This window comes from Triturus cristatus, chromosome 12 (assembly GCF_964204655.1).
Source record: "Triturus cristatus chromosome 12, aTriCri1.1, whole genome shotgun sequence".
NCBI lineage: Eukaryota > Metazoa > Chordata > Amphibia > Caudata > Salamandridae > Triturus > Triturus cristatus.
In genome coordinates, this window is record NC_140595.1 from 27598758 (window position 1) to 27612357 (window position 13600).

The 13600-nt window shown below is 44.6% G+C and overlaps 1 protein-coding gene across 3 annotated transcripts in view; it reads left to right on the plus strand.

The window, feature by feature from the left end:
* The first annotated feature begins 1879 nt into the window (after positions 1–1879).
* LOC146772279 (uncharacterized) overlaps positions 1880–13600 on the plus strand; it is a 78314-nt gene continuing 66593 nt past the window's right edge. Inside the window, exon 1 of one of the 3 annotated variants that reach the window (XM_085639651.1) lies at positions 1880–2009. The gene's annotated coding sequence lies outside the window, so the exon portion shown is untranslated. The remainder of the gene's footprint in view (positions 2010–13600) is intronic. The other 2 variants (XM_085639652.1, XM_085639653.1) reach the window with 2 other exon arrangements.

Below are 13600 nucleotides of genomic sequence, written 5' to 3' on the forward strand. Positions count from 1 at the left end.
CTTATTCTGAATGCTACATTTGCAACTTTCGCCCGGGTGAAAAAGGAAATTATACAAATTGCGCCTTCCTATGCCAAGTCTCATGGAGAACCAGTTACCCTGGGAAACTTTAGAAAAACTCTCAGTTAACCCTGAACTGTCCAATCAGAACATTTCTCTACCCCTAAATTTGTTGCACGTTAGCATGAAGTAATAGGGGAAAAGGGTATACAAGTTTCTCATCTGCCAAAGGGGGGTGTTCATCGGGCTGATCTTTTATGGCGTTGGGTCTGCATTGAGCTGGTGAAGATTTCCATGGTTTTCCTTGGGTTTCTTTGGTTTTTCAGGAAGTTATTTCTTCTGACAGTTTGATCTTTGCTGGGGTCGGACAGCTTATCCCGGATATGGTACCAGAGAATGCGATTAACTCTCTGTTCATTCAGAAAGTCGCTGACGCTTGCTAATTAATTAAATGCGCTTTTTAAATGTATGCTTCTTTACTAAATGTCTGATTTCTCTTTGAAAATAAAACTGAATTTATACCATGATCAGTAGTGCATAAATGCAAATGCTGAATTAGATAAACAAAATTTGAAATAATACGAAATGAGTGTGTGGTTCTTTAATTAATTACAGAAAATATCAAATGTTTCCTAGGCTTTAATTGTGTTTTAGCTGGTTCTAATTCACCATCAACCAGTCCAACTAATTGGTCCATCGACCAAGTGGTGGAGTGCCTTGATGTTAAGGTCAGGATTCTGAAGAGGTATATGTACAATGTGTAAATAATATAAAGAAATGTAACCCTGATAGGTAGTAAGGTACCCACATGTCCCATGCTTTTTCTCCTATGTACGGATTCGAATGAGATGAGTGCATGTTGGTGTTATGGGCCTCACCAATGAATGAATGTATGGATGCGTTGTTGTGATGATGAATCTGTGACATAGGGAGATTATGAAAATTTGACCCTTGCGCTGCATCAATGCTATAATAGAACCGTCTTACTCATTAGAATGGCTTTCTGCTGTGGTCGTAGCGATAAAAAAAAATATCTGGGGACATTTGGCTGCATGCCAATTTATGTTTACTCAGCAAAAACATTGTCATACACTTCCAAAAATGCACACAAAAAAAACGAATAAGAGGTTGGATTTTCGGCCTATTGTTCATTAATAAACCGTAAGTCGGCAGATCATCAGGTGTCCTCGTCTGATTAGTCATGATTTAACAAAATGTGTGGCTCCCTTAAGTGCCTTTAGTTATTAGGGGCTACCCTTTAGACTGGCCTCTGCAGGCAGTGTCTTTCAGAAACTGATGAATAAGTTATTTTAAGGCGTCAAGGGAGTGTAAGTGTCTAGAGATTACGTCGTGATTTATGCATGTATCATTCAAGGGCACAAAAAGATCCTACATAAAGCTCTAAAGATATCGAGTGAACGTGGTCTGCCCCCCATGAATAATTCAAGTTTTAAAGAATGAAGCGAATTATTTGGTTTCTTTAAATGGCACCAGTTATAAAACATTTGTCAGATGCTATTCAAAGATTCGCTCAAATCGCTGAACCAATGAGCTTTTCTCTTGCACCTTTATACATCATCGTTGACACTTATCATTTTAGAGTGACACATTACTCTGCTCTTGTGTAGTTCTCTACTCAAGTGCGAGGCCTGGGTCCATTATCCAGGCTTCTACCTTTTGCATCAGGACGTCCTTTCTCGGTCAACATAACCATGAAAACAGGTCATATGTAGCTGGACAAACACTTCCGGGGAATGGGCATGTACTTCTGGTGTATGAGACGCCATTTTGTGTGAGGCGGTCTTTGCAGCCTATGGCAGCTGATGCAGGCTCTCAAATCCGCCTTGTTACGTTCCTTTGCCTGTCAGTCAGTGCGATCCGGCTCTCCTATTGGCTCTCCCCGCCTCCACTGTCGGAAGTGCCTGGACCGCTCACGTAGGGAGGTCGGTTAGAGTCTGCACTGAGGCTGAGGAGAGCGGGTTTACGCGCTCCTCTTCCGGGAGGGGGAGGTAAGGGCCGCGTTCGGGAATATTCTATGTGCACCGGGAGGGCTGGCGTGTGCGCACATGCTTTGCTGACATGTGGGATTGTTTTCGGTTCAGTTCACGCCTGGTTATATCGAGAGTGGTGCAAAAGGTGTAACTACACCTGGGCTGGGGCTGCCACCCGTTTCACACCTCCCTCGGAGCTCCCACGTTTCATTCTTATACACCTCCGTAGCTTAAACAGTTATGTATTTTTTGTTCTGATTCCTGGGACATGTAGTCCTGTTTATTCCATTAAAAAACGTTGACCACACATCCCAGAATGCCTTGATACCTCATGGCTGCTCATTTATTAAGGTGGGACTCTGGAGAGGCAGACTTCCTGGGTGATAATGTACATGTCAACAGACACAATTCAGACGGGACACTCCTGATTTTTTTTAAGCTCATGCTTAAAATCGCTCTGTTTCTATGCAAGTCAAAGGAAGGGGGGGGGGGAAAAATCACCCGATTTATTTTTCAGATGCTCTGTTTACAGCTTCAAAATGTTGCCATGTTTTGTTATTAGGTGGCTCCTTGCAACTGGTGTTTTATGTTAAGAGATCTGGGTTTTTGTTCGACAGGTTATTGCTGTTAGGTTTCCCTGGTCCAGTTTTATTGCTACACAACAAAGCCATCACTCCCAGAATGCATTTGTTTGTTAATTGTGAGCCCAGGACTGAAAAGCTGTGGTCCTAGAGTAGCCTGTTGTTCTCGGAACGGTCATTAATACTAGGAGAGAAAAAGAGGTTAAAGTAGACCCGTGGCCACCTTTAGTAATCCATCACATCATACGTTAAAGCTGTAGTAAGTTGGACAACTACACCTATGTTGATTAGTACCTAGTCTGAGGATTCTTTTCTACCTATGCTACCTTCCTGCTCAAGATCTGGGCAATTACAAGAATTGGATGAGGTGGACTCATGTGACATGCTTCATCATAGGCCGCCTCATTCCACCTTGGTAAGATGATACTACTAGGGCGGACTCCACCACAAGTGGGACTGTCTTGAGGGAGTTCTTAGAAATTTATTTAGCTGGACACTTGTCTGAGATCCTGTTCTCCTACCTAAAAATGCCTTAGGATAAACCACAAGACATCCTTTATTAGGTGGTGCTCTAGGTATGAGAAAAAATACATAAAGAGTATGTTCAGAGGCCGTTATTGGATACCACGGCGCTTACGTACCTATTTGGTACCAATATGTTTCTGCCTACAGTTACTTTAAGAAAGGTCTTGGGCATTCACCAGTTCTTTTAATAGGATACCTATGTTAGTCTATCTAGTGAATGTGAAGGAAAGAACCTACATCTCCTTGTAGATAATCACATAAAACCACATGAAAATCATGAGGCAATATATTTATTGTTCTAAAAGTATGTATGACTTGAATGCACAATCATGGCAAATGTCACACAAGAACACACTGCATGCTTGGACGATTGAAAACGTGAGATTAAAACCAGGGTGGGATGAGGTGGCCTCTGAGTAAGCATTTCCCATTACGTGAGTGAGCCTGCCTCATCCAGTTCTTGGAATTGCACAGATCTCGAGTGGGAAGGTAGCATAGGTAGGCAAGCATTATCAGAATAGGTGCTAATATAGTTTTATCTATCCAACAGACCACTGTGTCAGATTGTGATGTGTTGATTCTCGGAACAGTGACACAAGAACCTCCGATATGTATTGACCTCGGACATTGGCATTGAGGTGCGGCACTGATGCACGACTCTCTAGGTCAAGCAGAATTTTAAGCCCCTCGATCTTCCCAAACATTTAGGGGCAGATTTACAAGCCCCTTGCAACACATTTGCGCCGCTGTTGCATCACTCTGTGACCCAGCGGCGGCGTAAACCATGCGCCATTTTGCGATTTATTTACAATGTGACTTATCTGGGCAGATGCGTCGCGTTCTAAAGCACTGCGCCATGAAACCTGCGTCAGGTTTCATGTGGGCGTTCTGTCGCAGGGTGGGCGTTCCGTCGCAGAAAAGCCCCGTAAAACTGACTGTGAAATCTACAAGATTTCACGGAGTCAGTTTTACGACGCCGCTGCGTCGAACCCATACCCCTGCTTGAATCAGGCGTAAGGAGTGACGCACCACGATTACTGGACCGTGTCACCTTTGTTTAGCAAGACAAGCACTGTTCCGTTTGGTGCGGTGTCACTGCTGCAGCTTTAGCTGTCTGTATGAAGACATATTGTTTCTAACACATAACATAGTTTAAGTAGCCTTTGGGTCAGCCCCCTGTTCATGATTGGATGCCTTTCTTCCTGTGCCTTAGGCGTCTGCTCTGGAGGCTGACCTTTTGTTTCCAATACATAACAAGCATGTTTAAAGTGGGCTCTTATTCATTCCTTTGCTCATGATTGGCTTTTTTGTGAATCACAGTGTACTCCCTACTCTTGTGTTCGTCTGGTACAGGAGCATTTTGATTTCTATCAGATACGTTGAATCCTTCCAGTGCATCCTTTGGGGACTCTTTGCGCTCTTCTTGCTAGTGCTTGTGTTTCCTTGATCTTTTCCTCCATAACGCTCTTTCTTTTCACAACCCCTCCCTCACTCCTTAATTCTTTCTGCTTCTCTCCTATCCTGCTAGCTGGGGTTTTCTATTTTATTTCTACGCAGGACTGGCAGCTGAAAGTGCCCCTTGTCCACTGGTCTCTATTTTCGTGCTATGCACACACTTTTGTTTTCTTTTTTACCGTTCGATTATCGCTATGTTGAAATGGTAAATACAAAATGGCCTTCATGCTTCATAACACATGTCCATGCACATATCCGCCTGTGTCTCAATACATGCATGCACATCAATCCATCTTGGAATGAGTTTCCATTTCTAGGAAACCCATCCAACATTGCTGGCCAATGCGTGTGCATGTGTTTTGCTGCTTGCATTTCCATGATAGTGCCAGCAAGCATTGACAAGTCCGATAGCTTGGCCAATAAACGCTCTTGACCGTGACAACACTTGTTTTTCTCAGCGTTTGATATACAGTCCACACCATTATGTCATCTTTGCAGCATGCTGTTACGTATTCATGTACATTTAAGGTTTGCTTTCTTTCATTATTTACTTGTCATGATATAGAACCATTGAATCACGCTTATTACTGCAAACTCTTGCTGAATGGAAAACTTGTGAAATTATGAGTGTATAACCGAATCGTACTGGTTTAACAGCCCAATGTTTAGAGCACGGAGTATATTAAGTGTTAAATATATATATACATGCCTGTGAGTTCTAATGATATTTATTGTAGAGTGTATCGAAGGTAAGATGTGTGCATCCGAGTTGTATTTTAGGAGTGTGTTCTGATGCACAGTGATGCGTATGCTTAGTTTACACCTGAGAGTCTGGACACTACTGGCACCTTTGCATACAACTGCACATTCCCTGAAACAAGGGAAATTATAATTTTAACCCTGCCTTTTAATAAAGAATATGAGTATGTACTTTACAGTATTTTAGTCTGAATATTAAAATGTTATTACAACAGGCGGATACATTAAAAGGCATAAGGCAGCACAACGTTCACTGTGGTGTATCACACTGCTTTCACAACACACCTTGACTGAATGATGAACAAGTCACGAGTATAAAGTCTCATCCTGAATAGAATTTTCATCCCTATGCACTATTAAGGAATGATGAGCATGCTTGTGCTGTGCACAGTGCATTACTGCTGCACTTTGTGAAGCCTCTGCTGGGCACTTACAGTGCCAGAATGAGGAATGTGTGGTGCATAGGCATAACACCTAGTGCCCCACTGCTGCTCCTGATCATGCTTCCCTGGTACACGAGCCCCTTTTGCCCTGCACTATATGCAGGCCCCCTGGAATTATGCGATGGCGGAGGACCACATTTTGTGGCAGGTATGATGAGTACATTTTGCGGCAAGAAAAGGAAAATTATGCAGCATTCGGTGGTACTTTTTTTTATAGTATTCATTTTTCACACTTTTAAACTTGCTAACACTGTTTGGGCCATAGTTGCACGTCTTTAGTGCCAGTTTAACACCCAAATAGAGCAATAAGCTACAGAAAGGTGACCAGTCAAACTTTGAGCCTTCCACTGCGCAGCAACATGTGTTGTTGCATTTTTAGTAACTTTTGAACCGGTTGTGCTAGAAAAAACATTTTTTGTTAAAATTTGCAGATTATGCAGAGGATGATGGATTAAGTAGCAAATTCAAATTATGTGAAAATCACTGCCGCCGTATAATTGCAGTGGCCCTAACTATATATCACCATGAGCTTTTAACGGTAATAGCTCTGTGCCCCTGACATTGTGCTTCGCAAGATACATCACTCAGTATTCCCTACAAGTCACCCTACTTCTGCTCTGCTGATGCACGTCACCCAGCCCTTCTCATCGAAACCTCGCCTGTGCTCTCCTGATGATTATCTCACAGCACTCACCCAAGAAACCTGGCTTGTGCTTTACTGACACACATCTCCCTGAACTCCTATAGAACAGTACTATATTCTAGGTTAAATAGCTTTGTGGCATCTCACCCTGTGCTTCCCTCGTGTATACGCCACTCTTTGCTCCTAGGGTGCCTACCACCATGGTTTCTAGCTGCACATAGCATACTGCTGCACATATCCTCGTGCTCAGTAGCCCCACGTATTCTTTGCTCACCTCCTGCACAGAACCACATGCTCAACTGCTGCATAGTGTTCTTTTGCACTCTACTCTCCCTGTCACCCCTTTTGTGCATTATACCTTTTAGCCTCTATGCACCTCAGCATGTGACTCCTGGTGCACATCACACTTTGCTTTCCTGATGAACACCACTTTGTGTCTGCTTCTGCACATAGTTTTTTTGTGTGTCCTGGTCGGTGTGTATGGGTGCTTGTGTGCCTGTCTAAAGGTGGTGTATATATGAATGTGATGATCCTTGTATGTATGTTTGTATGCGTTTTCTATGCCTGTCTGAATGCAGTGTTCATCTGAGTGTGGTGATTCTTCTGTCTGTCTGTCTATGTGCATGGGTTTTTGTGCACCTATCTGAATCAGTGTGTTGATCTTGTATGCTGGAATATCTGTCTGAAGGTTTGTTTTTTGTAATTTCCTTTTATTGCATTTTCTCCAACTTACACCACAGTACAGTGAGAAACATTTAAGGCAACGTGTAACCATGACTCAGCATCTTAGCAGTCATCCCATGACGATGACATTTCATTAGGCATCTGTGCCCCTTCCCCATGTATAGATTCCCAAGTGCTCAACAATATAACATTTCTGGCTCTTTAGATAATAAATATGTTGTGAAAGGGCTCCATATATCCTTGGGTCTGGAAGGCCATGGAAACTCCTCTGCATAACAATCAAGTTGTTCTCGACAATAGGTCATATCTTTTAACCATTGATCGATAGTAGGAACCAACCTCTTCCCCAGTTGATTGCTATTCCACATTTCTCCAGTATGAATGCACTGCTACCAGCTTCCGATATGCCAGTGCCAAGAACTTCAACATTCCAAGAAGACACACTAGGCGTTCACTCCACAGGTTCCAACACCATTTCAGTGAGTGCAGCACTACACTTGTCCCACAAATGGTGCACTCCAGCACTCAGTCACGCCATATGCATAAAGTCAGCGTCCTCCATGCTACATCATGTACAATTCGCGTCTATTCTCAGACCGTATTGAAACAACCGTAGAGGCGTATAATATATTTGTTGCAAGTATTTAAAATGAATTATTCTCAATTTTCAGTTAGAGGTTAACATTCCTGTTAGTGCCTGACAAAAACCCAAATCGTCAGGGCTCAAAGGGACGTCAAGTACAGCCTTCCATCTCACAAAAGCCAGCTGCAATGTTTTGGCATTCTCTCACCGTGATGTCGTGTACAAACATGTTATAAGGTTCCTATGGGTATCGCTAGTGAGAAGAGCCTGTAATGACTTAAGTGTTGAATGTTCTGCAGGGAATTGTGCATTTCGTTTTTTTTTTTTATGGCGTATCCTAATCTATAATAAGTGAAGACTAAGAGGGAAGCCCGACCCTGGGACCATGCTAACTCCTCTAGCTCCACGAACATTCCCCCTGGCTAGAGGTCCCCGAATATTTCCAGTCCATATTCTTTCAGTAATAATAATGTCCCATGTTCATGGGTTAAGGATGTTTGCAGATGACATGCCAGTAGAAGCATCGCGGCATGCAATGGAAGCTTTTCAGATAGGGCTTCCAGACTCCCCCAGTACTCTGTGGTACAGGCAATCCTACCGGGATCTCCCTAGTCTCTTATGGGAGATGATACTAGATCAGGGGATGGAGTGAGCATTGTCGCTTTCTATCATTAAGCGTGGCATATAAGGTGGAGGGTGAAGCCAATAATAGGCAAAGTGCTCATGAGCACATAGATAATTAAGATGCATATTAGTTGCTCCAAACCCGCCTAGTTCATTAGGTAGGGTGATATTAGTCCACCGAATCCTCAGCTGTTTCCCTCCCCAAACCAAGGTAATCATGTGTGATTGAATGGTTTTAAAGAACTGTTGTGTTAATGGGACAGGTATATTGATAAAGCGGTACAGAAAACTTGGTAGGGCAACCATTTTTAGTAGGGCCACTCTATCAGCCAGCGGCGGGTAATTTAAGCTACCTCGCCACCTGTTCTTCAAGCTTCGAGATAGCGGTCCCATAATTACATCGGACCACTAGGTCTGGGACCCTATGTACCCAAATCCCAAAATATTTAACAGGCTCTGTATTCCATTCTCATTGGAAATCCAATTGATGGGACAGTGTGATTTGCATAAGGGGGAAGATAGTTGATTTTGCCCAGTTCATAGTTATTCCGGAATACCACTCATATCTTAGGTATTCTCTTATGATCGGCGCTAGGTGGATCAGTGGGTCACGACCATGGAGCACCATGTTGTCTGCGCAAAGTAAGATAGCCAATGGACGCTGTCGGAAATGCAGTCATGCTGCTGCATGTCGTTGCCTAATCACACACGCCAATGGTTCCAATGCAAAAGCAAATATAATAGTAAAAAGTGGGCACCTCTGCTTCGTTCCTCTTGATATATTTAAAGGATCAGATGTCACACCATTAATTCTCAATCGGGCCTGGGGTGCCGTGTACAGTAGTTGTATCCAGCGAAGGAACATTCCCAGGATCCCCATGCGCTACAGCATTTTAGATATATAAGACCATTCTACAGAGTCTGATGCCTTGGATGCATCTAACCGCACTGCCGTGGCATGCATTGAGGGGTCTAGTTGGTGGAGCAATGCAAAGAGCTGTGGACCTAGTGGGAATAAAACCTGCTTGTTCTTGTAGGACCAAGGTAGTTATTAGGGGCTGTATTGTAGTGGCCAATATTTTTGCCAGGCTTTTGGCATCTATGTTTATTAATAAAAGTGGTCTATAAGACTCACAGTTCTTCTGAGGTTTATATGGCTCTAGTAGGCTGGTGATGACGGCCTCTCGAAGGGAGGGGGACAGTATCTGTTAGGCAAAGCCTGTTCATCTACATTAAATAGGAGTGGAGCCAATGTGTCTGCAAATTCTTTATGAAATGTACTGGGGAGGCCGTCTGAGCCAGGTGCTTTGCCATTTGGTAGAGGACATATAGCATCTTTCACTTCATCTACTGTTAATGGTTGTGCCAAGTACTCTCGTTGCCCAAGCAAGCGCCATACCAAAGCCACGTCTTCTACATATGCGGCAGCCTCTGCCTCAAAGCCCATGGTGCGCTGTTGATACAATGTGGTGTAAAAGTTCTTGAAAGTTGCAAGGATTCCCTGAGTGTCGTATGCACAGTTCCCTTCTGGTGTGTTAATATAAGTTGTATGGGACTGCGTCCAGGAATGTCATATTTTGTTCACCAGGTGCATACCAGATCTACCTCCCTCTCCATAGATCTCGCCACACATCGCCTAGAGAGTTGGTGTACCTCCTTCGCTGCAATATCATTATACGCCGTGATCTGATCTTGCCTTGTAGCTAGGATGTGGGGGGGTCAGGTGTATTCTGATATTGAGTTTCCAGGGTCTGAATAGTGTGTTCTATTTTTTGCAAAAGTGAATGCAAGACCTGTAGTACTCCTGATTGTGTAAAGATGCAGATACCTCTAATGGTGACCATGAATGCCTCCCAGAGTAAACCAGCTCCCTCTACTGTACCCTCATTGTTCACGAAAAATTCCAGGATAGGTGCACGCATCCTGTCCTCGAACACAGGATCCTGTAGGGAAGTGGGTCGAAATCGCCAAGTAAATGGAGCAGGAATATGTGTTGGTAGCTCCACCACTAGCTTTACTGGCACATGGTCAGACAGCGTTTGAGGCATATGTTGTACTGCTGTTACCCACGTGCTAACCATCCTTGTCATCGGCAAATAATCTAGTCAGGACCAACTCCGACGAACAAAGGAGTTAAATGTGCCCTCTCGTCCCTCCGGATTTCGCAATCACAAGAGATCCTCCAGCCCCCATCTTCCATGCCCTCCAATAAATACCTGAGTCGATTGCCTAACCTGCCACTCTCCTTTAGCAGATCGGTCTTTCTTAGGATCTAAATATAAATTTAGGTCTCCACCCCATATAATAGTAGTGGGCTGAAACGTATGCAGCCTTTGCCATATTTGTGTGTAGAAATCGGAATCGTCTACATTCGGGCCATAATTAGTAGCTATCAAAGTGAGCTTGGTGCCATATAATCTGCCCTGCAACTAAGCAAAGCGACCCAAATCATCTATTTCTGAGTGGGTAGGTGTAAAATAGACTCCTTTCTTGATTAGTATCAGTACCCATCGAGAATATGCAGACTAGGAAGAAGCCACTCTAACACAGGCCTATCGGGTCTCTATATTATTTTTTGTGAATTTGGTGAAGTGGGTTTCCTGGAGGAGGACACCCTGCGCCTGATACCTATCGAGATAGGCCATCACCTGCCTAGTCTTTCTAGGATTATTCAGCCCCCTCACATTCCAGGTTAACCGTGCTGTTTGCCCTTTGCTAGAGGTCAATCTTAGACCAGCAGAGTCTTATCAGCCTTGTCATTATTGCCATAGGTCCATGACATGATATATTTCTGAACATATCATGTGCACTGTGGTGACAAAACGCAACCAACGTGAACATCTCACCCCACCCACTTTAGCATCCCAAATCTGCTGCAGACATCAATGTATCTAAAGAGAAAAAAACATAAATCAACAGTGACAATTTCACAAAACAATCCTGTTAACATCTTACTATGGCAAATTAGTTTTTGGGTTACACCTGCTTGGGGGTCTCCAGGTGCTCCTGTGGTGTAGTTCCTATATTACCTATACAGGATCTGCGCATTTGGATAACATAAACTGTGGGTTTGGTGGCAGACTGATTCTGTGCACCCCCACCGGATATGTTAGCCTGTCTGTATCAGCTATCTCTCAGTGCCACTAGAATCTCCTCTAATCGGGGAGAGAATAGTCTTTGTCAACCTCAGAACATGACAACCCTGACCCCCCCCCCCCCCCAGGATCGTGGAAATAATGTACTACTTTTCGCTCAGTCACTCGTGCTCACTTAGTTTGTCTCAGAGATACAGAGAACCGTCTGGGCGTTTCAATAAGGATTTATTGAACAGTTGTTATTCTAGTGTAGAATAGATGAGCTGCAACAACCATTAGACAGTAGCAGAGATATCTGATTAGCAATACTACAAACGTAAAGGGATGGTATAGCTCTACCATCTTGCAGTAATCATGAGTATATGCAAGTCCATAGAATTCATAATAATAAGTGCATACTCCTACGATACCTCCCTAACTAGATGTACCTAAAATGTACCTAGCATCTATGTAGGTGTTATGCCAAGAATCCCTCTAGGATCTAGTCCACCCCATTACATGAGAATGTGAGAGCCAGTCCTGGTCTCGAATTGGACACCCCGTGAGGGATGTTAGACCACTGCTGGCTGGAGCGTCTGCATGCAGGAACCTCAGCAGCTCTGGTCAGTGTGTCAGCCGGGAAAATATTTCAAAGAAAACAGTCAATGATTCCCTATGGAAGAAAATTAAAGTTGCAGGTACAGTATGTTCTTGTTACTTTTGTAATCCAGTACTGGGTGCCTAGACTCAGTACTGGGACCTTTATCCAAAACAGGTAAGTAATTACGTTTTCAGATATTATACGATTTTTAAAGAATATTTAAAGATTGCAGAAATTGACACTTAGAAGAAATTTCACTGAAAAACAGTCAATGGTTTCCTATGGAAGAAAATTGGGTTACGGGTAAGTACAGTTGTAAGTATTTTTCAGAGTCAGTGCTGGGCACCAAGATCCAGCACAGGGAGCTCACCTAAGAGCAGGTGAGTAATTTCGTTTTCGTTACTCTGCTGATTTTTGGTGAATATTTTAAGATTTGGAAAGTCCACACTTAGAAGAAATTTCAGGAAAAAGCTAGTCAATGTTATCCTATGAGGAAAATAGAGTTATCGGTTTAAAGGTAAGTACTCGACTGGCAGAGTTGAGGTTCTGGGCATAGACTCAGGGGTCCCCCAGGGTCAGGTAGGTACAGTTGGTTCACCCTCAGCGACTCTAGGGCGGCCGGGTGCAGAGAGAGTTAGGCCCAATGTTATCCTATGAGGGATAGGGGGGCCTTGGTTGGTGGCTGCTGACTGGCAGGCCACGCGGCTGTGGGAGCTGGGCTCCTGGTCACTTACTCAGGGCAAGTGGGGAAGTAGGTAGGTGTAGAGGTTTCACTGCCAGGGCCACTCGGGCAGCTGGGTGCAGGGTGCTTTTGAGCCTTCGGGCGCTCAATTGATTTCAATGGGAAATCTCCGGTTTAGAAAAAGACTGCAAGCTCGGGGACGAGGATTCTTCAGGTGCCACCACCACTTCGAGAGGTAAGTTGGGTAGTTGGAGGATAGGTAGGTACCCCAGGATTGGGCACAGGGGGCCGCGGGGCGTGGCGTGCAGGGGTGCCTTTTGGTGTCGGGAAATCTTACCCTCTGTTGATCGTGGTAGGGGGGGCACCTTGTTCTGAGGCTGCAGGCTCCTTCAGGAGTGTCGAGGGAGGTCCTTGGGTCCCGGACTCGGGGTCACAGTCGCCGTGGGGTCGTCCTTGTGGTCTTTGTTCACTCCGGCACTGGCCAGGCTTGGCTGGTGCAGAGTGTGCTGGGTTCGCGGTTCCGGGCTGCTGCCAGGGATTAGAGGTAGGTTTTGAGTAGAGCCTCTACTCATGGGAGTCCCAGGGGCTTAGAGCCAAAAGGTAGCCAGGTCCTCCGGGGTTTGTGAGGTTGCTGGCCACAAGAGATGCCGGGTTGGAGCAGGTTCGAGGGTCGACAGGCCGGTAGGGCTGGGGGCCAAAGCAGTTGGTGTCTTCCTCTTCTTAGCAGCTGCAGGGCAGGTCTTCTTTCTTCTTGCTCTTCTTTGTTGTCTGGAATCTGGAATCTGGGGAAGGAAGGTTCAGGGTGCCCCTAAATACTAGATTTAGGGGCGTTAAAGGTAGGTGAAGGGCAGGGACCAATGGGTCCCTGTCCTGGAGTGGGTACACCCCCTATCCTGCCTCTCTCCTGTGGGAGGGGGGCAGTAGCCTAGTCCTGATAGGGTAGGGCTCCCCATCT